The following is a 25,217-nucleotide window of genomic DNA, read 5'->3' on the forward strand; positions in this document are numbered from 1 at the left end:
GCTGGGAAGGAGAACACCAATGCTGACCCTAAAGCCACATGAAAGGTGTCACCGTGAACAGGAGGGGCTGGCAGTTGAGGCCTGTGGGCTCAGCCACACCCAGGGCGTCCCTGAGGGGCCCACTGCCCCCTGGATGTGCATCAGCCTCCGGAACCAGCCCTCAGGGCCTCCAACGTCATAACTACCGCCGTGATCTTTCCGGGGTTTAATAAGCCACGAACCATCCAGTGGCCATGGAGAAGGATAGCAACCATAGCAACAGCCCTGTCCTTGGACCTTGTCCTGGCACAGATCCATTTCTCCGCTGCCCATGTTAGCGTGTACGACGTCAGGAAGGTTGGCGGGCCCGGAAGCATGTGTTGGGCTCCACAGACCCTTCCCCACGCCACAGGGAGCGCGGTCTTCCGATTCACTGTCCTGAGCCCGCTCCCCCCCCCCCTCCCACAGCCCTGAGACTACAGGCCAAGCAGGGCTGCACAGAGAGGCCAGCCAGGCAGAAGGCTCCCCACCCCCCACCCCCTGAACCCTTGCCACTTTGGGGCTGCAGTCTCGCCCTGCTCTTCCTGGCAGGTCCCCTGGGCTAAGTGGGGCTTAGCTCTGATGTCAGGTGACTCCCACTGAAGATACCTGGGCAGTGAGTGGGGAGAGAGGTGGGGAAGGTGTGGGCACGGGCAGAGGGAGAGAAAGTTCAGGCCCCGTCTGGGTTGCCTCCCAGCACCACCCCAACATTGGGTTCAACGCCAGACTAGCTGCAGCCCCGGCGCCCCAGACCAGAAGTAATTCTGGGGCATCTCACGCACAGATCTTCACCCCCTCCCCCTCACTGGGTCCCTCCGATTCACTCCGGGCCTGGCAGAGCGGGAAAGGGGTCAGCCCACACCTGAGCGCCGCTCTGGGCCCGCTGAGTCATGACTTGTCGCCGGTGAACAGAGCCTGATTCACCCCGAGCGGGGCCTGGGGGAGCAGTCGCTGCTGTGCAGACACTGCCTGAGCCGGGTCTTTCGGGCATCGAACCGCCAGCCCTGCTCGCCGCACCCAGACCCGGACACAATGGCAGACCCAGTTTTCCAGCTGGACTGTAATTTCAGAAGGGGTCTTTGTGTGGCTCGATTAACCAGACACCAGAGGAGCCTTGGGGCTGGGTCAGGGAGAGGGGCTGCTGCTGAAATCTGCTGCGTGTCGGCAAGAAAGCCCCTTGAGGAAATGGTAGAAAAACAGAAAATACGAGAAATGCAGACCATGACATTAACTAGTAGCAACAGGCAAGTGTGCCCCGCAAACCTGGGCTGGAATCCGGCCTTGGGCCACTCTGGCTGCAGGACTTTGGCATCTGACGGAACCTCTCTGCGTGTCAGTGAGGGCGGTGATGCCTGCCTCACAGGGTGGAGGGAGATGAAATGCAGGCACCGGCAGGCACAGTGGCACTACGCTTCATGCACACTGAAGCGAATTAGATCGTTTCATTTTAAAAATTATCGTCACACACGTGTGTGGAGCTCTGTGGCTTTCAAAGCCATTTTTGTCCATTCCTTCATTAGACCCACACAACGGTCCTGTCTCCTATTTTTCGCATTTTACTTTAGTTCCTTTAAAACGTAAGTCCTGCTCTTATTGGATATAATTGTCCCAATATTCCGTTCTGCTTTCCTTTTTAATTCCCCCACCCCTAGGAACCTTTAGCAGAACAATTCTGGGACCATTTTCTATTAATATGAATTTCCAGATTATAGCAATATGATGTCTGTTTCCTAATTTAATTAGGTGATTCCTGTTATTAGTTCCTACATGCTCATTATTTCTCATTTAGCATATTTAATGCGCCAAAGGAAGAGAGGCTCTGGCTGGAGACCCCGGGCGTCTCCCGCAGGGAGAAGGGAAATGTGCCCCCACCTGCAGGGTGGCGGGGGGACGGGGAAACTGAGGCCCCACCAGGGAAGCAGATGCTGGGAGCGGGGCGGGGCGTGCTGCCACTCAGAACAGCCCAGTCTCAGGTGAGAGAGGGTTGTGGCAGGTCAACTCCACTGCAGAGATGGGGCCACGGTGGGCGCCCTGAGGTGAGGGCGGTAGTGAGGATCCTTCATGAAGCCTTGCCCCGAAAAAAACCATCAGAGAAGGGCCAAAGCCAGTATCCCTGGCCTCCCCCAAACCCCTGGGCTCCGAGTGCTCACACCTGAGGGTTGTGTATCTGACACCACCTTCCTTTTGGGCGCTCACTGGCTGACTGCCATGCGGAGGCCTCCAGGGGCACCCTTCACAGTGCAGTTGAAGTCAGCACTGCCCTGGAATCAGCACAGAACACAGTGTGAGTGTGCCCCCTCTCACTCTGAACAAGGAGGGTTCAGTTCCATTTGTAGGGGGTGCAAATGTGCAGGCCCTGCCTCAATGCACCCACATCATCGAGGTGAGCCCAGCCATCTGTGCTCCTGAGCTCTGGCCAACCCCAGTCCCCTCTCCGTCTCCAGCCCTCACATTGGCCAGGGCTCCGCTCACTGGCCACTCCATGGCACCAGAAGAACCCCCACAGGGCTATTCTGGAGTTTGCAAGGAAGAGCAGGGAGGAAGGCCAAGGCCACGCTCGGAAGGGGCACTGTTACAAGCATCCCGCCCCACAGCCCTGGCTTTGAGAGCCTGGTGCATGCCGTGAGGAGGGGAGGGTACTCCAGAGAATGCAAGTCAGTGGGTGGTTTTGCCCAGAGTACACTTCTTCTGCTGTGGCTGCAGACAGGGAGAGGAGGGAGGGCAGGCCGGCCTCGTGAGCCAGCAGCACCCGGTGAGAGCTTGGACACGCTGCAGGTGCACTGCTTAGAAACACCAGGTTCCGAGAGTCCCAGCCCTGCTGATTTTGCAATGATAGATTGCCAGCTACTTAACAGGATGGATCACTGCAATTACATGTCACTTCTGATATTCACAGTCACAACAAGGATTGTCAGCCTCGCCAGGTTTGTAGGAAATATGTATGATGTTCCGCAATGCCGTCAGAAAATGGTTTTAGGAAACAGACGCGAGAGGATTCCAATAAAACCCACCTGTCCGGAGAGGATTCCAATAAAACCCAGCTGGCTGGGGAAAGCAGATGGCTCCACGGAAATGGGAGGGGCTGGCTCCCCTGGGCCGGAGGAGCGTGGGTTTGGACACCCCGGCCCAGCAGGCCGCCCCTCCGCCGACAGCCAGGAGGGACGGCCACCATGCTTCCCTCTTCTGCACCCGCCTCACACGGGTGGTGTTAGAGCTGCCAGAGCCTCGCAGCAGTTCCGCCCATGGCCCCGGCCCACCCGGGGCTTTTGGCCTGGTGGTGTGTGCTCAGAGCTCCCTGGGGACACACGTGGACAGAAATGGTCGCTGTAGGAACAAGACAAACCCTCTGACATTGCAGTGCCGCCTCATCATGGCTCACACAGGGCTGTGTCCCTGGTCACCGTGGGACACAGGGCTGTGTCCCTGGTCACCGTGGGACCGAGAGCGAGGGCCACGCTTCCTCCAGCCAGCACAGCCCTGCCTCCAGGGGATCAGAGCAGGACCCCGGAGCTGGCCAGGCCCATGGCATTGGAATTCTGGCTCTGTCGATTTCTGGCTGTGAGCTACTGTGCAAGACACCCGGCAGTGTGTGCTCTGGCGAGAAACCCAGACCCCAGTCTCATCTCAGCACCTGTCAACCTCTTGTGAGGTAGAGAAGGCAAACAAGAAACTCACCCCTCCCCTCCTCTAGGAAGCCCTCCTAACCCCGCCAGCCAGGACTCTGCCTCAGGTGTGTGGGAGGGCAGGAGTGGGTGTATGACCTGAGAGTGAAGATGCAGGTGGAGGGAGGCAGGTGGGGGCTTCCCGCTTCTCTCGTCTGGTTCTGAGGTCTGTGGGGCTGGAGCCCTGAGTGGAGGCGTTATAGGGCAACTCCACACACCCTGCCAAGCATCTCAGGTGCCATCTGCTTAAAACAGAATGTGTGGTCTCCAGCCCCTCCCCCAGACCACTCCCCGTCTTGTGTGTCTGCCTCAGTGTGTGGCACCTCTGTGCCCCAGCTTCCAGAGCCAGAAACCCCGAACCGAAGCCCCCTGAACCAAGATGGCTGCCATCCTCACCTCCACATCCTCCCCCACATGTGGCCCTATCCGAACCTGACCCCCTGACGCCCTGAATCCACCCCACCCTGCCCCCGCCGGCCCTGGGCCTTGCCATCCCTCTGGCCTCACTCAATCCCTCCCAGCTGGTCTCCTGTAGTTGTTGTCCCTTCTCCGGCTCCTGTGTACAGCGCCACAACATGCAGCCACTAAGATGGCCGCTCCCCCCTCAGAATCCCAGAGCACCCCATGGCCCGAGGCAAAGGCTCGCTCTTCTGCAATGCTTCCAGGGCTCCCTGGGCCGCAGCCTGGCTGCGTCTTCAGCCACAAGTCTAGATCTGCAGGTCGCAATCCAGCCCCGAACCCACTGGGAGTCCCTGCCATGCCACAGCCTCTCATGCCTCCAAACCCTGATCCACACTCTTCCCTCTGCCCAGCCCTGCTCTGGGCCCAGACCAGGCAATACCAACCATCACGGCTGTTGGGGAGGCAGTAGGTGCAGTGGGCGACAGCCAGCTCTAAAGCTGGCTCTGAAGCCCAAAGGCACAGCTTTTAACCTCTCACCTCAGCAAGCTCCTCTGTCGAATGGTGTAACAGGACTTAGTTCGTGGGGTTTTGAAAGGATCAAATGAATTCCAAACACATGGGAAGACCTGTGACAGTGCCCATCACGAGTGAATGCCCAGAGTGTGCCCACATCAGTGGTGTTGCTATTGGTGTGTCCACCGTAGGGAGAGCTGGGCACCTCATCTGCCAATAGGAATAATCACTGTTTATAAGAATTATATGCATGAACACATGTAAAGTGTTAGCACAGACCCGGCAAGTGGCTGTTTGTTATTGTTATGATCCTTGAATGCCCCGTGCCCTGGAAGGAGTGCCCTGGGGCAGGCTGTAGACCAAGACACCACCTGAGCTGTCCAGTCCCTTTGTCTGCATTCGAGGACCCAGAGCGGAACCTCTGCTGGGAACCTCTGCTGTGACCCTGGCTGCCTTCCCGCCCCGACTCCCCAGCACCAGCCCCAGTCCCCAGCACCACCACCCACAACTCCACAGCTTTGGGGAAGCAGTTACATCACTGTAACATGGGGTGGCCCGCTTTCCGAAAACTCATTCTGCAAAAACCAAACATTAAGAAAAACTATGTATAGTGTGCTAGCAACACAGTTTGTATCATAAAGTCAATTTCTTTAATGTATCAATGAATAACCCAATCAATCCACTGGTCACTTTGGTTTCACGGGTCACTAACGACTCGCTTCACCCCATTAGAACAAAGTCCATCCCACTGAAAGGATGGAGGGATGATAAAACGGCAGAGCGCGCTGTGCAGCCCTAGTGAACGGCTGCGTCTAGGCTACCGACTTCACAAAAGCGAGCCGGGCAGAGGTGCGCCTCCTGAAGGAACAACCTGGTGCCACACGTGCATTCTGGCCGAAGGAAGAAGGAAAAACGAATCCTACATTTGATCGAACTGCTAATTTACTTAACTGATAGGGACTCCAAAGAACAGAAGACAATATTGAACTATACCAAGTGGACACCATCAGCAAAAATCCCAACTGCGGAAACTCTACAGGACTTGTGACCCAGTTTCCTCCAACAAATAGCAAGAGCGAAATACAGATGGAGAGGGAATCTTACCGACGGAAGAGATTTAATGACTTACCCATCAACTGCGATGTCTGGGCCTGACCTGGGTACTGAATACAACAAATGGGAAATAAAGGTATTTATAATATTTGTGAGACAACAAGATGTTTGAACACTGGCTGAATATTTGATGATATTAAAAATGTTGAATGCTAACCAAGAGTTCTTATCTTTTAAACTGAGAAAAATATTGAAATATTTATGGCTGCATTCATATTCCACATGGTACATGCTTTAAAATCATATAGAAGGAGGGAGGTGGGTGGGGATGTGGACGGGCCAACTTGGCCAGGGTGGGGGTGCTGGGTGCATGGGGTCCATTGTACTGTCCTAATCTCCTTCTCTCTGTGTGTTCCAAACTCTCCATATGAAAAGTCCATAAAGAAAAGCAGCTCATAAACGTTCAGTATGCCTGTCTTCTGCCTCCCCAGGGCCAGCATGTCGGGTGAGTCATTCCTGGTTCTGGCATGCTCTCCGAGTCTTCCATTTAGGAAAGGGGCAAGTCTAGTCTGGGTCAAGAAGTGATCCAGGGCCTGGCAATATTGGAGAATAAAACGTTGGATAGGTGAATTCTCTGATCCACAAGAAAATCTAATCTTAGACTGAAGGTAGGTTAACTGGAAGTGATTCACATTTCAAAAGATTTGGTTTAAATATAGCAAATATTGCCCTAGCCGGTTTGGCTCACTGGATAAACCATCAGCCTGTGGACCAAAGGGTCCTGGGTTCGATTCCGGTCAAGGGCATGTACCTCGGGTGCAGGCTCCTCCCCGGCCCAGGCCCTGGTTGGGCTCGTGCAGGAGGCAACCAATCGATGTGTTTCTCTCACATCTATATGTCGCTCTGTCTTTCCCTCTCTCTTCCACACTCTCTAAAAATCAATGGAAAAATATCCTCAGGTGAGGATTAACAACAAAAATAAATAAATATAGCAAACATTTTTGAAAATATGGCTTGATTTACAACAGTTGGCAATTCCATAAGATTACTTCTAATGTACTAGCCAGGTGATGTTCGCTGACTGGTCCCGAGAAATTCAGCAGCTGTTCACCTGGTAACTGCATGGGAGGAACCTCAATGGCACCCCAACCCTGAGGACACAAGTAACTGAGAGCTCCCACCTGCCCTCTTAGCTTGTTTCCAAATCACCACCTGTCCAGCCTCCCCTTCCCCATTGGTCAGTGCCGCCCAGAGCAGATCCCGGTGACTGGTTCCCACGGAACTCTCTGCCACTGTGAGAGCCAGCGCAGCCGTGTGGAATTCCTCTGTGGACCCCCTCAGCCTCGCCCGATCCGGGCGGCAGGGCAGCCTCCTGGGTCTGCAGCTCCCACCGGCAGAAATGCACCCAGAGAAGGCTTGTCCAGGGCCCTGGGGGCCACCCACCCATGCAACTGGATACATACACTTTGTAAGCACTGGTTTCCAACAGATAAGTGTAATCAAGGTTTATATGCTCAGAGAAGCCAACAGGATGGGATTGTTTCACTTGAAAGATCAGAAGAAAATTGTAACTAATGTTGTGGAAAATTACTTTGATATTGCTTTCTTGGTACCGAATCACAATTAGGCTGCTGTGAGAAGAACAGGGAAGGAATAAATGAATAGTAACAAATCAGCACAAACAGCCTGTGTCAGGAACACTTTGCTCAGGGAAAGTAATGTAAGCATTATTTAAAGTTCTACGACTGAGTTTGATGTGCTTTACGTAGAGTGTCAAGGCTGTCCGTCACCTGGCACGTGCCAAGGGGGGTTCAGTTCCATTTACGGCCAGAAGAACACGGCTCAGGACCCAAGAGTGCTCTTTGCCTGCATCTGCCAGGCCCACGAGGTCCATGGCTACAGCTTCCTTCCATCTTTCACACCCAGCCAGCCTGAGCCTTCCCCACACCCCACTCACCACTTCACCCTAGAAATCCCAGCCACCACACCCAACTCCCCCCAGGAATGTAGCACCTGCCCCTAGCGTGTACCGCGGATGGGTGCATGGCACTGTCCCAGCTGGACACCGGCCATGAGGACCCTCTGCCTGTATGTGAGCCCCCACACTACACACACACACACACACACACACACGCATCAAGGATGTGCGGTGCTTCACCCCAGGCTGTGTTTGGGGACCTCTCGGCAGGAGCTCACTTCCTCCCAGATAATACACACCGCGGGGCCAACTCTGTCCATCTTGATGGTGTGGGGCCCGATTTGGCTGACAGAGTGGCTACCCCACGAGGCTGCAAAGTCCCCATAGAGGAGCCAGCTTGGTCACATGTCCTTGCTGGGGAGCAGCCAGACCCACTTGTGACAGCCACCATCTGTGAGGGTCCAGCCAGGCGTGAGTCAGCACAGTGACTGGCTGCCATCTCCTGGGACACACAGTCTTGGCTGCCTCTCACTCACTCTCTGTGATGAGAGAATCAACTCATAGGCACTCCCTGCCAGGGCCTCTGGTAGCAGCTGCCAAGCCCAGGGCCCTAACTCTGGCCTGCTCGTGCTCCTCTTGCCTTCCCACCTACTGCCTACAGGCCCACACTGCCCTGAGAGTGTGAGCCAGCCCGGGCTGAGGGTGGCTGGGGAGGAGGCTGCCCGCCTAAGGGCCAGGTGCCCCCAGGCCGTGCTCCGCCCTCCTGTGCTGTGTGCTGCTGGCAGGGATGGCGCAGGGACCTTCTGCCTGAGCCTCCAGCCTCCACTCCTCCTCTGTGTTGCCCGTGTCCCAGAGCACACCGCTCATGGGTGTCTTCATGGCCCTCCCCTAATAAGGCCCAGGACCACTGCTGAGAGACGCCAGGCTCCGGGCCTGGCAGCGGTGCTTTCCTCTCATTCCAAAGCAGAGCGACCCTGGCCTTGGCCCTGTGCCTGCTGCCCCCCAACCCTGCCGTGTTCTCTGGGGCAGGGGCTGTGTCCCACAGGCAGGAACCTTGCCCGAGCTCCTCTCTCCACATCCCATCGGCCCAAGGCTCCAGAACCATGTGATCTGCTCTTTCCTCACTGTCCCCAGCGGACCCCTGCTAGTCAGTGAGGGTTTGCCCCTCCAGTGGGTCACCAGGGACAGGTGGGATAGGAGGCAGCGGGTGGGACACCAGCAGGAGCAGTCTCAGCCTCAGAAAGCCAGGAGGTACCCTATCCCTCTGCCCAGGCCAGAGGGGCTAGATTCAAGGGGTCCCAGGGTTGGGCAGAGAGAGTCCCATTTGGGCGCATGAGTTCAAGGAGAAATCATGCACCCTCTGATGTCCCAGATCCTGGAAGAGGTCCTAAGAGGTGGCAGAATCCTCCTTAAATCTGAGTTTCACCAAAGGCAACAACCAGCTGAGAGATGGTCAGCCTGGCCATCATTCCCAAAAGGAGTGCAGAGGCCAAAGGTCAGAGGTCAGAAGCCAGACCCCTAAGGCTAGTAGTCTAACATCAGACAAAGTGTTCCCATGTTGAGGCTGATGCCCGCCAGGAGGAGGCTAGGGGGTCTCAGCACCGATCTGGCACCAGGGCAGCCTTGGAGGGCAAGCGGGAGGCGGGGCCAATGCAAGGGCTCACCTGGCACCTGCTGGGAGGTGAGCTCCGTGGAGTCCTGCAGGCTGATGAAGAGGAGGAGGCCCGCGGCTCCGAACAGCAGGATGGATGAAAACATGCAGGCCAGCCGCATCGTCCCGGCACGTGGGGTCATCTGGGCCTTGCTCTGGAGTCACCTCTTGGGTGTGAGAGGCGAGTTCTTCCCTCATTGTCTACACCAGGTGTCCATCAGGCCACAGTCTACAGGGCAGAAGGGGAGAAAGATGGTCCGTCACCACGGCACAGGGCCTCCTGGGCAGCTGAGGCCCCAGTCACTGCCCGTGACCGAGTGTAATCCCTGAAGCCTTCAGCCCTTCGGAACTCAGGTGTGTCCCTTCCACCTTGCGAGCCCAAGGAGGTCCAGTGACCACCTGAAGCTGGGACAGCAGCTCCCCTCCAGGGCCTCCTGTATTGGCACCCCCAGAAAAACCATGGAGAGACACACTCTGGCCTCTGCCTGGGACAGCCCAGAGTAAGGCCCCAAGACCCAGAGCCAGGCACAGTGGCCACCCACCTACACTGTCCAGACTCTCTGAGCCTCTGAACAAGCACACTTGCATGCCATGGTGAGTTCTAGGTACAGATAGGAATCCAGGTCCTTGTCCCTTGCAACTGGCCCGGCAGACAGTGAAGGCCTCAGTCTCCTCTGCCCTGGCCCCTCTCTATGAGATATTCTGGACAGGTGTCCACAGGGCAAGAGGCTTTGAGAAGGGGCCTCCCAGGCCCAGAGGATGTCAGGGAAAGACTGACGCCCCCACCTGGCCATTCACCACCAGCCAGAGTTGCCCTCCTGACAGACTTGCTGGATGGGCTGGTGGGACTGTGGACAGTCACACTAGTGGAGCTGAAGCTCTGGCCAGATCGTGGTTGTCTCCAACCTTGAGGCCCTCAGGCCTGGGACAGGGCAGCCAGACCCGAGTCTGACTGACCCCTGGCTCAGAGGCTGGGCCACTGCAGACCCAGAGCCTGCATGTAACTTGCCCCTGACCTTGGTTCCTCCTGAAGGGGAAGAAATTCCAATACCAACCAGTGACCCCAGTTGGGCCAGGCTATGGGTCAGTGATGGGGCAACCCAAGGCCATCTGCCTAAAGGAAGGGTGCCAGTTCCCGCAGTGGGGCAGTGTGGGTGCTGAAGAGGAGTCCGCACAGGAGGCTGTGCCAGAGGCGCAGGTATCCCAGGACCTCCCCTGTGAAAGAGAGTCACTCTGTCCCCCAACTTTCTCCAGTTCTTACCAGCCTGGGCCCAGGGACACCACTCTCTGACCACCCAAGGAGCCCTGGCTTCCCCCATCCTGGAACAGGGCAGTGCCTGAGGGGGGCTGAGCCAGGTGGGCAGCTCCCGTGGCCTCTGAGACCACAGGTGAGTGGCTGGTTGGGCCCCAGACCAGACGTGGCTCAGCACAAGGACCTTCCCCTGCTCGGGGCAGGAAACCCATTCCTGACTGGACACCCAGGCACTCCGGCAGGAAGTCCCAGCTATTGTCCCCTCTGCATCCAGCCTGTGGGCATGAGGCAGGCAGTGATAAGAAAGAAGCCCTCCCTTCCCCTGCCCAGACCAGAAAGGCCTGCACTGTTCTGAGAAAGCTCTGGGGCTGAGGAGTGTTAAATTACAGGTTTGGGTTTCTCCACACTGCAGTCTCTGTAATTATTTTTTCACTCAGTTAACTTTAATTAACCTGCCCCAGGCCTCTACGCATGAGGAACGCGCTGGATCTTGGGTTCTCTGGGCTGTGCTGAGCAGGTGGTTCCCACGACCTCCCAGCTTTTTATGTTTGGGAGGAAGCGTAAAGCTCTGCTCTGTTTCTGGCTCTGGCTCTGGGGTTTCAGGCTGGCCCCAACCTCAGGGGAAGACTGCTGCTTCCTGCCATCCCCGGGCTTGCAGTGGGTGAAAATGGGCAGCCACAGCCCCCGTCCCCAAGGCTTAGATCCTACCGTCCTTCATGTGGGGCCACGGCCTCCCCCTCCGTGGCTGCCCTCGGTCTGACTGTCCTGGGGACCAGGGCAGACCCCAGGCTGTGTTGAAGAACAAGGTCACTATCAGTGCTGCCCACAGCATGCTCACTCCCTGCGGACTCCCAGGCACTGCTTGCGGGGCCCACTGGGGCCAGCCCTGAGGTCCAGGGGAAGTATGAGCCACGGATGGGGGAGGTGGAGCTATTTTCTCCCACCCTCTCTCTGCTTCTTATCTCTAGCAGTTGGCTTAAACCCTTGAAATTGCCAGGCATCACAGAAAAGAGTTGAAAGAGTGGGGATGCGATGGAGACAGGACACATGCACTAACACGTATACACACACCTGCACGCACACTGGCGAGCACCTGTACACCCACACCACTGACGGTCCCCAGCAAGAACCCAGCTCTGAGGAAATGGCCACAAAGCCCTGACTATGCTGGTCATGGTGTTGGCACACATTCTGCGGCCACACGGCCTCCTGAGTCTGACACGAGGCCAGGAGGCCAATCTGATCTAGGGTGACCTCTGACATCAGGACATTTTGTAAGGAAGGAGAGAGAAGGACAAAGAAAAGGGGGAAGAAAGGATGGCAAGTTTATGGCTAAATGTGCTGGAAAATAACTGATAAAGTGCCACCCAACCTCAGCCCAAACACTCCGTTTGATGCAAAAGGGGGACTCGGACGCCCCAGTGATCATCATCGCGTTGTCTGGACAGTAGCTGGTGCTGCAGAAGTGACTGCAGAAGAACTGGTCAGTCCCCTCTGCTCCGCAATCTGCCACATTGACTTCCCCTGTCCTGCAGCCATGACCCGCCCTCATTTGTTTCTGAACTTGCCCAAATCAGCCCACCATATGCAGCTGGGCTCTGGCAGCCCATGAGCCTGGGAGCCTGGATGAGGACCACCTCCCAGCCCCCAAATCTGGGGGAGAAGAGGACGAAGCCTCAGCATCTGCGCCTTCACTGTGGCAAGAGCACCAACCATTCAGATTTCTCTTTTCAGAGACCCTTCCCTTTGTTGGCTCCTGAGAGACTACAGGCACCTTCTCCAGCCCAGGGAGGGAGTTAGAGCCGAGCATGGCTTCCCCTGCCCAGCCCCTAAGCACCCGACCCTCCTGTCAGTGTTTGCTCTCCCTGGAGACCATCTGACCAGCTAACTCCCTGCTCCATGCAAACGGGAACCAAAAGGTTAGCATGTCTCCCCTCCCAGGTGACTGTTCAAAGTCTGCTGGGTCTCAATGCCCCAGGAGGGGGCCAACATCACAGAATCAGTAAGATTCTTTCTTTAAAGGTGGGGGGTGGATGGGAGGTCATCATCACACCACCAGACACTCCAGAGAGTATGCACAGCTGGTCTCCTATTGTTCCCCTAGGGTTCTGGTCTTCAAAGTCACAGGTTATTTTCAAGGCAACAGGGAGATGCTGGTCCAAAGGCTGTTTGTCTCCTCCTGGAGGTTGTGGAGGCTAGGATCTGTCACAGGCACGGCCAGGTTGCCCAGGCCCCATAAACACGTTCTGCGGCCTCCTCACCATGCACTGCATCAGCCTCAGTTCCAATGACAAATGGAAAACCCTCCTCTATCTCCCTGCCTCCCTTCCACCACCAACAGACAATAAGAAAACTCAAATAACTGGGAGCAGAGTGGGGAGGAGTAAGGCAAGGAAAATAAACAGCCCACTGAGCTTCCAGAAGGTCCTGCCCTCATCACAATTCCTAGAACTCCCAGCGGCTCCTCTTCCTGACACCTGAATGGCGTCGCCGATTTTTACTGTAAGAAAAAAAAATCCAATTAATCTTGTAAACACCTCCTGGGACACAGGGCAGGGCCAAGGATTCCTCCCATTTCCTTATTTATCTGATTTAAACATTGTCTCTTCAAAAAATTCACTTCAGGGCACAAGCAAGAACTTGGGAATTCAGCCAAAAAAAAAACCAAACACGCACCTCCAGTGGCGATGGCCCGGCAGGCGATGGACGGACGGCTCCAAGGACACACTTGACTGCGGCTGCTACAAGGCCTGGATGCTTCCCCCAGCCCCCCCGAGGACCACTTCTGGCTGTGGGGACCCACCCCACACCCCAGTGGAAGCAACAGGAGGCATCCGAGCACATGCCCATGGGTGCACCCACTTGGTGTGCGGACCCTGGGCTGGGAAAGTTCTCTGTCCAGTCGGTGTCCTCCTCGAGCAGGCAGGAGCGAACAATGACGTCCCTCCCTCCCAGCTGAGGGCTCCAGGAGAAGCTCTCATTGAGAGAGAGAGGCTGCTATGGCAACTTGAGGAGAATGGAGCCAGGCACTGCCGTCACCTTGAATCCGGCACCAAGCATTAAGCCCTGGCTGCTGAGGGGCCAACCTTGGCTCTGCCCCTGCCGGGCGTCGGCGGGGGCGACACTGGGACTGACCTCTGCTTCCCTCCTCAGCCTTCTGGCCTCAGAAACTCATTTGCTGCTTGCTGAAAAGGAGCACACAGCCCAGTCCCCTGAGAGCACCACCTCCATCTGTTTCGTCAGACAAGTTCTTCCATGTGTGCAGCTCCGGCTTTACTTCTGAGATGGGGTTCTTCTTGATTTCAGATCATTAAAATCCTGAGCTAATTAAAACCGCTCTAATGGCAGCGGCGCCGGCAGCAAACTCCAGGACGAATCCCTCCAGTTTTTATGCATAGGCATAAAGTTGCAAGGCTCTGCGAAGATGACTAATGGCTGGAAGGGCTGGGGGTCTAGGACGAGGTTTCAAGCTAGAAATAGGTCCTGCCCTTCCTGTGAAGTGGGGCACAGAGGGGGCGCTGACCAGGGTCCTGAAATACCAAGGCCCCAGCCCAGTCAGATGCCTCTTAGGGCAGGAAATACGACAGCCATCCACCTCCCTGTTACAAGGCAAGGGGTTACCTTCAATCCCTGCTTCCTGCAGTGGGGAGAAGGGAGTCCTAAGGCAGAGGCAGAGGTGTAAATCAGGCCCAAACAGCCCCAAAGTCTTGTCCCACGTCCCAGCTTCCCACAGTTGCTTATACAAAGAGGCTGAGGGGAAGCCTGGAAACACACAGCTGTGTCAAGGGGGTCCTTGAGACTCTGCCAAGGTGCCACAGGCTGCAAGGCCCTTGACAGCTGTTGGGGGTAGAAACACACCATAAATACCACCTCTGCCCAGGACTTCTTACATTTTCAGGGCATTTTATGCCAATGGGGCAGGGTAGGGGATAGTAATTCTGCAGGTAGAGAAACCGAATCCCTCCCCACACCCACCCTGCAACGTCTGGAATGGTCAGTGCCCCAAATTGTGTCCCTCAATGACAGCCCTTCCCTCATAGCATGGACAGCGTTTACCCGCTTGTCTCAGAGCCTGGGGAGCAGCGTTGGGGGCTCCCCTCGTGTTTGCATTCCCAGCATCGCTACACAGTGCCTGGCACGGGAAGGTGATCAATAACCTCTGCTGCATGCTGAGCGAGCATGAGTTAATAGATGGAGGTGTTTGGGCCATGTGGAGAGAGGGACTCCATGGACCTGGAATTTTAAAAAGGTCATTTATGTTTCAGGGAGCTGTGGGTTTGTTTTTATCAGGTCTGGGTTAGAATCAGGTCTGAACTGCAGCCCAATCTTATGAGAGAAGAGGCAAGGAAGTGAGCTCCACGAGGGAGCCCAACAGAACCTGACAGCGCTGAAATACTGAATGCACACTCCCTGCGAGGGCAGCGCTGTGTGCCCGCGCGGGGCTTCAGGACTAATTAATATACTTGCAGGGGAAAATGTTGACTATACACACATTTACATTGACACATGTGATATATGCACAAACAAATATACAAGGCATTTAAATGTCATAATATGGATTATCCCTAAATGTACAGTATTAAGTTGGGAAATACCCAAACAAAATTACAGTTTGAATATATTGACCAAAAGTCAATGAGAGCAACACATGCATGCTTTGAGGATATTATGCTGTGTGAAACTAGCCAGTCACAACACTGCATGACTCCATGTGGTCAAATTCAGAGACAGAAAATAGAATAGTGGTTACCAAAGGCTTCAGGGGAGGGAGGAATGGGGAATTATTAATTAATGGGTTCTGCTGGGGAAGATAAAAAAAAGTTCTGGAGATGGATTGTGGTGGTGGTTGCACAACAATGTGAATGTACTTAATGCCTCTGCGCTTAAATATGGTTAAAATGGAAAATTTTACATATATATTTTATCACAATTAAAAAATCAATGAAAGCAAATGGAAGACCGACACTGAGCAGAAACCACTCTCTACTGTTAGTCTCACTCACCCCACAGGCGCTGGGAGTGGGCCCAGGAGCTGCGGAGGACCAGAGTGGTCCAGTGCATGACCATGTGAAGCAGCACCAGGACACGGGGAGCTGAGTTCGCGGCCCGGGAAGCCGAACAAGCAGCAGGTGCCATGAGATGGATATGTGCTCAGAGTGGGGTGTGTCGGACTGTCCTTCCAGTCAGGCACACCCCAAGATTTGCTTTTCCTAATCTCAGATCAGTCAGCATCCAAAATATCCACTGTGGATGCGTTCCCAAGTTCCCTGCAACTCTGGTGTGAGACACACGTCTTAGAGAACAGAAAGGCACCTTGTCAACTTCATTTGCATGAGGCCACTTTCAGGCAGAGCAGGTGGCCTCTGGTGAGGATCTCCTTCCCCTACACCCTTGTCACAAATCTGGGTCACTGCTGGGCCCCTGTGGATCAAAGCTGCCAAGCTGTCTCTCTTTGAGACAACTTTGTCTCGGTGGAGGGAGCAAAGGCCCACAACGCAAGTGTCAAACTGTAAATTGTGTTCTCAGGTTCTTTCTGATCCACAAAGCCATGCTCCCCTGAGGCCTGCCTGGCCGAGACAAGTCTGGCTGAGGCCACTCCCTACTGAGGTGACCACTGCTCTGCTTGAATCCCTACACGGGACCCAGCTAGGATAGTGCCTCACTTGTGGCTAGAAATCATTATGAGGCAGAAATCTAATAGTCACCATTGTCATTTAAAAAGAATTAATTTTTAAAGAATTTAAAAGGGCAACACAAGGAATCCTTAGGGTGATGAAAGCGTGCTCTATCCTGACTATTTCGACATCGACATCATCACTGTGATACTGTACTATAGTTGTATAAGAGGTTACTATTGGGGAAAATGGGGTAGAGAGTACACACGATTTCTCAGTATTATTTTTTACAACTGTAGGTGAATCTAAAATTATCTCAAAATAAAAAGTGTAACTTTAAAAAAATCAAGAACTTAAAAATAAAACTTACTGGCCTTTCAGCTCATGCATAATGGAAGCAAATTCTAATGTTGTGCACGTAAATAATAAATAACCATTTTCATGGATCAGCGCCATCCTCAGTTGTATAAGAACCATTTTAAAGTGAAGGTACTATGCCTTTAATAGGAAAATTTGATGTGTTAGCATCTACTGGTTGATCTTTGTGCATTTTTCAATTGCAAAGTGCACTTTAAAATGCAAACAATTATTAATATTGATTTGGACTAAAACAATATTGAATTTCAATATATTTCCAGCACTTTTATGAATCACCCTGTGGATACATGGTGATTATGATAAAGAGTATTTGCATGCTCCATTTCTTTTCCATGAGGAACCTTAAGAGGGCCAGTGTGATCCAGGCACAATGAACTTCAACAGGGACAAGACTGGCTCCAGACGCCTTGGGTAGGCCCTCCAACCTAGCAGCCCACACAGACCTTCAGGGCCACTTTCCTCCCTGGGCTTTATCCAAACCGTTATTACAGAGCCCAGTAATGAACACTTGCTCAAGGCCTGGAATGGGATTTAGTGTCACCATTTCCAGGGAAGGAACGGGAAAGAATTAGATATTTGTCATGCTTTGTTAACATTCCAGGCAGTATTAGATACATATAAACATCCCATGTAGCCTTCACACAATAACCCCTTGCAGTGAAAATCATTATCCTTATTTGTCATAGGTTTGGTTCTCTTTAAGGAGATGCTGAGGTACAGCGTGGGGTGCAAGATGTTTATTAATGATCAACTCCTGTGAAGGGAAAAGGGAAGACTCCAAAGTGGGCAGAAGTCAAAGGGACATGGCTCCAGCCAAGCCTGGAGCAGGTGCAGCCACGCTGTCCAGGCTCCCTTACTCAGTAGCTGGATGTGGGTTGCTCCGGGAAGGGCATGACCTCGGATGCGGCAGTTTGTTGCTGCCGAGGCAGATCCTGAAGAAGCTGACAGCTGGGAGCTGGCTGCTGACCACACATCTTGTGGGTGATCAGTGAGTCCTTCCTGGAAGGGGATCTGGCAGCATATTTCCAAGCCCACCACTCTGTTCTACAGATGGTAAAATTAAGACCCAGATAGACTAAATATGACCAAGGTTACACAGTAAATAAGCCATCCCAGATCTGTCTGACTCACTTCTCCCAAACAAAAGCATACACGAGACTGTCCTGACCTTCAAAAGTCTCCAGAGGAAAATGCAGAAAGCTTGACTGCATAAGCAGATACCCTCGACTCCCCTCTATTAACATCCCTGCAGCACACACACATGCATGTGTGCACACACATGCTCACTTCTTGGCAATTATCTCATTGCTAATGGAAGGTGAGGACACAGATTATTGGGGTTAAAGTTCCCCTGGTAGTTCAGCCTGGAGAGCATGTCCCCCAACAGAACATCTGGATCTAGCCAAGAGCAGCACACGATGCACGATGCTCAACGGCCTCCTTTTACTTTTAGAAAGCACTGAGCTATTCACATTCTCCAGCTGCTCTGACATCCACAGCCACAGCAGGGAAAATTACAGGGAGGGAAAAAATTGCATATTTACTTCTCAAAATTGAAAGTTGGGGTATAATATGGACAGAAAGGAATGTACGAGTAAACCCAGAATGCCCTGGCCCCTGGCAGGGTGCAACTGCCTCCAAGCTGCTAACAGCAATCCACAGACTCCAGAGGAGGAGAGAATGGCAAGGAGGTTTGGCTTCCTTCCAGGGAATCCCTCTCCCTGGGGCTGGCACAGGAGGCCCGGGCAGACTTGCCTTTGTGGACCCTGCTGCCAACAGTGTCCGGCACGGAGTAGGCACACTTGGGAAATGTGTGGGAAGCAAAAAGAGCTAGTAAGAGGAGGGAGGGGGAGAAGGGATGCATGCACACTAGAGCCTGCTGGGTCCTCTGGACTGAGGTCACATGCAGTCCAGCAGGTGTGGCTTGCGTGCCCACACTGTGTGTATGCACAGCCATCCTCTTTGAGGGCAGGCTGGCCTCTCTAAGCTGGCTGCAAGGCTGACCAACATATTCTTGACCCCCAGTAGTCTGGCATGTTTTTCCCTGGCCCTCTCCTTAAAACTAGTTGGTTTCTTCCAATCTGAGGGCTCAAAGACTAAGAATGTGGCAGAACCATCAAGTCGGTTGGCCTTATCCTGGTTGCTCTGTGGCTAATTGGGTCTCTTGCAGGCAACCAGGATGGGGGTAGGTCTGATAGTGACCTGGAAGTTCTAATGAGTGGTTATGCATGAGATAGGAGCCTGCCTTCTCTGGGAGTCTCTGCCTCCTGCCTCCAGCTGACATCCTGTGCTTCAAGTCTCCTCCACCACACTGATCCCCCAGTGCCTTCCCTTTCCTTCACCACAGGGTGCTGAAAAGCCAGAAATGTAAGCCCACTCTAACTCTCCCTCCTCTGTTCCCCGACGTCCAACTGAGGACTCTGCCTCCTGCACGTGTCTTGTCTGTCTTTTCCAGCCCCTCGGTGAAATGGATTCAGCACCGGTGGTCTGGACAGCTCCCTGCATCCACAACTGTGCCTAAAGAACATTCGCTGTCACCCCCCTATTCAAAACTGTCTGGGGGCCCCAGTTGCCCAATGGTCCAAGTTTAAATGTTTCAGCATGTCCCACAAGGCCCGTGAGTAAGCAGTCTCCGCCGACCTCCCACCTCCAGTCTCATCTCTCCAATTCCCTGACAACCCTCGGGCCAGGTGTGGTACCCCCATGTGTATCCCAGGAGCCCCGGGGCTTGCCTCCAACACAGGTAACAGTGGCTGCTGCAGAGAAAGGAGCACTGGGCTCTGAGTGTCTGCTACTTGGCATTACATTTTCTCACTGGGAGACTTTGGGCACCACCATTTTACATCTCTGAGCTCAGTTTTTCCAACCAGTCAGTCAGGCCCTGGTAAACTGATATCACGGGGCTATTTGTGAAGATTCCTGCTGTGGTGAGACACTGTCCTGGGGTGGAGGGAAGAGGCTCCAGGCAGGTGGGGTGGATGCTGGGTCCCAGTCCTCTCCCCGAAGGGCACATGCTCCTCTATGGTCAGTCTTGCTCTTCTTGCTGTACAGCTTTGCTGACTTCTTTGCTTGTCTTGAACAATAGAGAAGGGGGTCTGAGCCTACAGCTTCTTTCTGCTGGCCCAAATGTCCTCTCTCCGCTCCAAAGACATAGAAAAGGTGCTAAACCTTTATGATCCCTGGACATGGCACTCAGTGGCATGTTTGCTGGGCTGGAGTGATGGGCCAAGTATGCATGCAGCACTCAGCTGGCCGGGAGCACCTGGAAGCAGAATGGCAAACACGGACTCCACGCCTGTGCCCTGTGCCACTCTGTCATCCGAAGGGTCACTTGAGCCCTGACTTTTTACGTGTTTGATAAAAAGAGGATGACACAGGTGGAAATACACATTTTTATGATGAGACCCAAAGTGGCCAATTATTGGTCTTCAGTGAACACTTGTGTGAAGCAGCCCATTTCCCATAATAACCATAGACACTTTTATAATGAAAATTGTTTTTAAAATGACATATCCAATGACCCTCAGTAGCAGACCCAGACTTTCAGTTCTTCCAATTTGGAAACCTGTATTTTAACTTGAATTTCCTGATTCTCAAATTGGCAAGCAATGTCCATTAAAAAAAAAAAAAACACCCTACCTGAGTGAATAAAAACTCAGGTCCAAGCTGGATTTGGCCTGGGGTCCACCTGTTGCCACCCCTGCCATAAAAAGAATAGCCTTGGTTGGGGAAGGGCACCTGACCTCTGGATAAAAATGATGCTAACAGTTCAAGGAATTTTGTGCAAAATCAGCTGAGGGAAGAAAAAGCCTGTGAGCCAGCTGGTGTGGAGAGAGGCCGCAGCAGCCACTGGTCAGGAGCCGCTTCCAATAGCTCCATAGGAATGGCCCTCATGCAGAAACATGCAAGTCCAGCACAGGGCATCTGCCTCTGCCTGCAGGACGGTCACTGCGGTGGGACAGGGGAACAGTGGCACAGGATCCCTGCCCAGCAGTGGCACACACGTGTACACACACACACACTCGCATTCATATACACTGCTGTGTACTGAATTGTGTCCCTCCTCACCCCATCCCCCAAAACAAAAAACAAACAAAAACTTCGTATGTTAAAGTCCTAACCTCAGTACTTTAGAATGTGACTTAACTTGGAGATAGGGTCATTGAAGTTAGTTAAGATGAGGTTATGCTGGAATAGAGTGGACCCTAAGCTAATACGACTGATGTTCTTATAAAAGGGGAAATCTGGACACAGACATGCACAGAGACCCCCATGTGAGGATAAAAGCAGAACTCTACCAGCAGACCCCAGAGGCTAGGGGTACGGCCTGGGCAGATTCTCTCTCACACCCTCAGAAGGAATCCATCTTGCTGACACCTTAACCTCAGCCCTCTAGCCTCCAGAATGGTGGGACAATGAACGATGGTTATTTAAGCCCCCGGTACGTGATCTGTGTTATGGCAGCCCCAGCACGCGATGCACAGGGGCCGTTCTCAGAAGGCGCTTGGGGTGTTTCCAGGAGACTAGCTCTTCCTCTTTCTACAGTTGCCATCACTGTGTGCAGACAGTGTCAGGCCCAGCATCTGACATGAACCCTGTGACAACCAGGATGAGGAATAGAAAACCCAGCTCGGTGGGAGCTCTGCAGCTCCATGGTGTCACCAGGACACAAGTCCTTCCTGTGGCCCTGCTCTTCCATCCTTGGGGCAGATTTTGTCTGCCGGTGGCCCCTGCATGACTGCGTGATGATTGTAGCCACAGTCCTACACGCATCCTCATTACATCCAGCAGGAGAGAGGGAGCCCCATCCCCAACCCTGGAATAAAACTCCTGGACCTGAGCCCACGGCCCCACCCTGACCCAATGCCGGGCCTGGGGGAATACCCTGCTCTGATGGGAGCAGACTTGGGTTACTGGAACCAGGGGGATGGAGCTGGCCTCCCTGGACCTAGCCGTGGGTTCAGCCCCTCCAAGGGAGAGGGTGACATGCAGTTGGCCACAGAGTCCACTGTGCATTAGTTTCTTTGTTCCATGCAAAAGCCACATGAACAATTATAACCCCCATTTTACAGGTGAGGAAACAGGCTCAGAGAGGCTGAGTAACTTACCCACAGCGACACTGCTAGTAAGCTGAGGCAGATAAGAATTCTGGTCGTATTCGGCACTCCTAGCGTTAACACTGCCTATGTGATGGGGGAAGCCACATCCTGGACACAGGCCAGCACAGACCTGTGTCGGTCAGCCAGAAAGTGGTCACTCTGCTGCTCTCAGTAACCCTCCCAGCCGAGCCACCTCCTGGGCAGCACCAGCCCACTGACCAAGCGAATGCTGGCCTCGGTGAGAGCTTGAGGGACAGCGAGAGCAAGGGAGGCCCTGAGGCCTTTGGCTCGCACGTAAACACTGCTGTGACTTTGTGTGTGCACACGTGACTCCATCCTGTGGATGAGTGGGTGAAGGCCCCTATATTGGTGTCTGGGTGAGCGCCTGTGTGAATGGACCTTAGTGCACCCATATGTGGGTATTTCAGAACCTCCCATTCCTCTGCCCAATGGCCACCAGCTGAAAACAGTCCAGTGCCACCCAGGCCATTCCCAGCTCCTGGACACCACGAGAATGACCATGACCAGCCCTCACGCCCAGCGTAACGGTGCTTCCTCCATAGCCGCTGCCCAGGGCCAGGCCTCCTTCTTGGCAAAGGGCAGCAAAGCTCCCTTTGCCACCAGGGCCTGGAGGGAAGATGGGGAGGGTGGGCTGGAGGGGGGCTCAGGAGGGCCACCCAGCGGGGCCACCGGCCATCTGTGTCTCTGCTCCACTCCCCCCTCCATCCCCTCTCAGCCTCAGGGTGCATCACTCTGGTGACCCCTGGGAATTGGAAGCTAATTTTCCACGATCATTAGTGATGGAAAGACCTCAGGTTCTGCCTTTAATTAAAGTCAAATGCGGGGCTGAGGAGAAGCGCTGCATGCAGGCATCCTCTTCTCACTTGCAAAAGCCATATGCAAATAATTAAGCCAGGCATGGAAGCCATAATTAAAAATTTCACAAACCCCCTCATTAGCTGAGCAGACTGCACAGAGAAGCGGAGGCAAGTCCCTCCCCATGCCAATGGCAGCTCTTGCAGATGGTTAATTGGGCCTTGGGGGAGAAGTGGGCTGTGTCTAGGTGACAGTGCACCTGGCAATGAGCTGGCAGGGTTCCTGGCCTCCAAGGCCAGCAGGGATGACCTCCCACCTCTGTCTAGAAAGCTTCCAGCCAGGGAACAGGGCTCCCAGGGTAGAGTAAACCCGAACATCCACCTGTCCATCCACCCACCCACCCATCCCTCCCAGGGTGAGGAGGCACCACAATACAGGACCCTGGTCCCAAACCTCACAGCCTCCCCTGGCCCTAGCCCTCCTGTGAGCAGAGCTGGGATGAAGGTGGCGAGAAGGGCCTCAGCTAGAGACTAGAGACTGCTAAAGCCCCTCCCCCAGTGTGCAGGCGGGAGGTGGGGACCTCAGACCAAGGCAGGCTCAGGGTACCAGCAACTGTGTGTCTTGAGGTCCTTCAACACCTTCCGGGCACACAGACACCCCCAGGCCCGGTGGCCACTGTGCAGAGAGTGACTCACCTAAAGACAAAGGCCCTGGACAGGATGACTACCCGCACCCCATAAACACACTGCCAGCCCCAGCGTTCATCAGCACCTCAAGAACTGGGAGGAGGGCTGGATGGCCGGGAAATGTCTGACCTCTGTTCCACACACGCTCTGGCCCCTTCCCACCCTACCCAGGGTCCCTGGCCTGAGCCCTCAGCCTCTGTAAACATCTGGTTCACCTCATGTCCAGAATCGATCCTGCCAGCCAGGCCACCGAAGGCATCATCCCACTTGCTCACTGACATTTCCAAATGAATATTCACTCGTCCCCATATCTGCCACTTGTTTTCCGTCTGGCCTGATCAATGGTGCTCCTCTGGAGAAATCACGCTCACCAGAGGCATTGATCGAGGTCTGGGACGCTGCCTGGCGTGTGGGAGGAGATGTGTCCTCCCAGACATGAGGCCGGGACACTGACCAGCTCACATCACTGACACCACCGGCCCTGGCTGGGCCAGAGCTTCACATGGCCGGGACCCACTCCTCCAGTATCAGACAAAGAGACTGACCGTGACTAAACAAACCCAGAAACGGGCTCTTTCGAGCACTTGGGGGTCTTACGGGGCTGCAGGAAGTCACAGAGCTGAGTCATGACTTCTGTCCTGTGCAGGTCAAGCCTCCATCTCCTGCAGTGGACAGGTTCCTGACGCAGCCCTTGCAGCTCCAGCAGAAAGCATTTCCCTTGCAGTCTTTCCTCTGACAAACAGAAGGGACACCAGTCCTCCTGCCAAGGTCGACAGACACCCGCCCTGAGGCATCCTGCTCTCAGGAGGTGACCCTGGGCAGCCTGAGCTGGCGGATGCTGTCTTGTTTCTCAGCTGTGCCTCAACGCGCTTTGCCAACGCAGCTCTGCAAGTCAGCTTGGGCTCCTGCGTTTTGTTGCCTCTCCGAGCCCCGCTGCCCTGATGGTCAGAGTCCCTGGCCCAGTTTTTCTTTTCAGTCCCCCCACACCTCCCCCGTTACAAGCACAGCTGCCTAAGAACCTGCCCTTGCAGCCACCGACTCAAGACAATACACAAAACGAGACAAGGTGCATGGATGGGGACAGAGGACTGCCCCCACTTATACAAACCATCTATAAATTATACTTCTTGGCCCTGTTTGATTCTTAGACATTCATTAGAAAATATTTCATATATATGTCAACAACCAGTGCACTTTCCCTCAGCTTAAAGAATAAAACAATTGCCAATATTCTTAATCCCCTTTGTACCCCTTCCTCCTGCTCCTCTCAAAGGAAACTATACTTGTACTAAATATTTAATGAGCACCTACTATGTGCCGGTCACTCTTCTAGGCAATCGGGACCCATCAGTGAACAAAACAAAGATCCTGCCCTCATAGAATTACATTGAAACCAGGAGACAGACAGACAGTTCTAGAAACATAATAAATTAGTAAGTTATGAATAACATTAGAGGGTGATAAATGCCATGGAGAAAAGAAAAGCAGGACAGAGTGAAGGGGGCTGGGAGGGCTGGAGGCTGGAGGAAGGTCTCAAAACCAAGCATATGGGATGGGGCCTCGCTGAGAAGGTGACAGCTGAACCATGTGGCTGTCTAGGGAGCCACCTGTGCAAAGACACCCAGTGTGTTTGGAGATCAATGAACATAAGGAAGAGTGAAAGGATGTAGGGTCAGAGAAGTGACGTGGGGGCCAGCCATGTGGGCCATTGAGAGGATGCTGCTTTTACTGAGTGGGGTGGGGTGGAGCAAGGACACTGGGTTTCAGCAGGACTCCTCTGGCCACATAGGCAGGGAGGCCAGGGAAGAGGACGCCTACAGTCCTGGTGAGAAGTTTCAGCCATGACAGGAACATCCATGTCTGCCATTCACATGAGAATCGACACTTTTAGAGGACACTTTATTTGATGTTGAAAATTACATTTTTGTTTTGATGCTCTGATATCATCATGTCTTAGGTCACTTGCTGGCCACACGTTTTTCGGATGTGAGTATTGTGAGTATTCTGGATCCTGAAAAACGACGTTACTCTTCACGTTAAGCCGGCCCTCCCTGCTTGTTTTCATATCCAGACGCGCAGGAAACTCAGTCAGCTGCTTGGCACAGGTGAATGAAATAGAAATGGGAGAAGGAGACAGTGCACACTGGGTGGAGG

At 53.8% G+C, this 25,217-nt stretch overlaps 1 long non-coding RNA gene across 1 annotated transcript in view; it reads right to left on the minus strand.

The window, feature by feature from the left end:
- Window positions 1–25,217, minus strand: part of LOC102442268 — a 103,265-nt gene that overhangs the window by 47,646 nt on the left and 30,402 nt on the right. Inside the window, exon 2 of the long non-coding RNA XR_330263.3 lies at window positions 9,231–9,446. This is a non-coding gene — a long non-coding RNA (uncharacterized LOC102442268). The remainder of the gene's footprint in view (window positions 1–9,230; window positions 9,447–25,217) is intronic.

The sequence above is a fragment of the Myotis lucifugus genome, unplaced genomic scaffold (assembly GCF_000147115.1).
Source record: "Myotis lucifugus unplaced genomic scaffold, Myoluc2.0 scaffold_164, whole genome shotgun sequence".
Lineage (NCBI taxonomy): Eukaryota > Metazoa > Chordata > Mammalia > Chiroptera > Vespertilionidae > Myotis > Myotis lucifugus.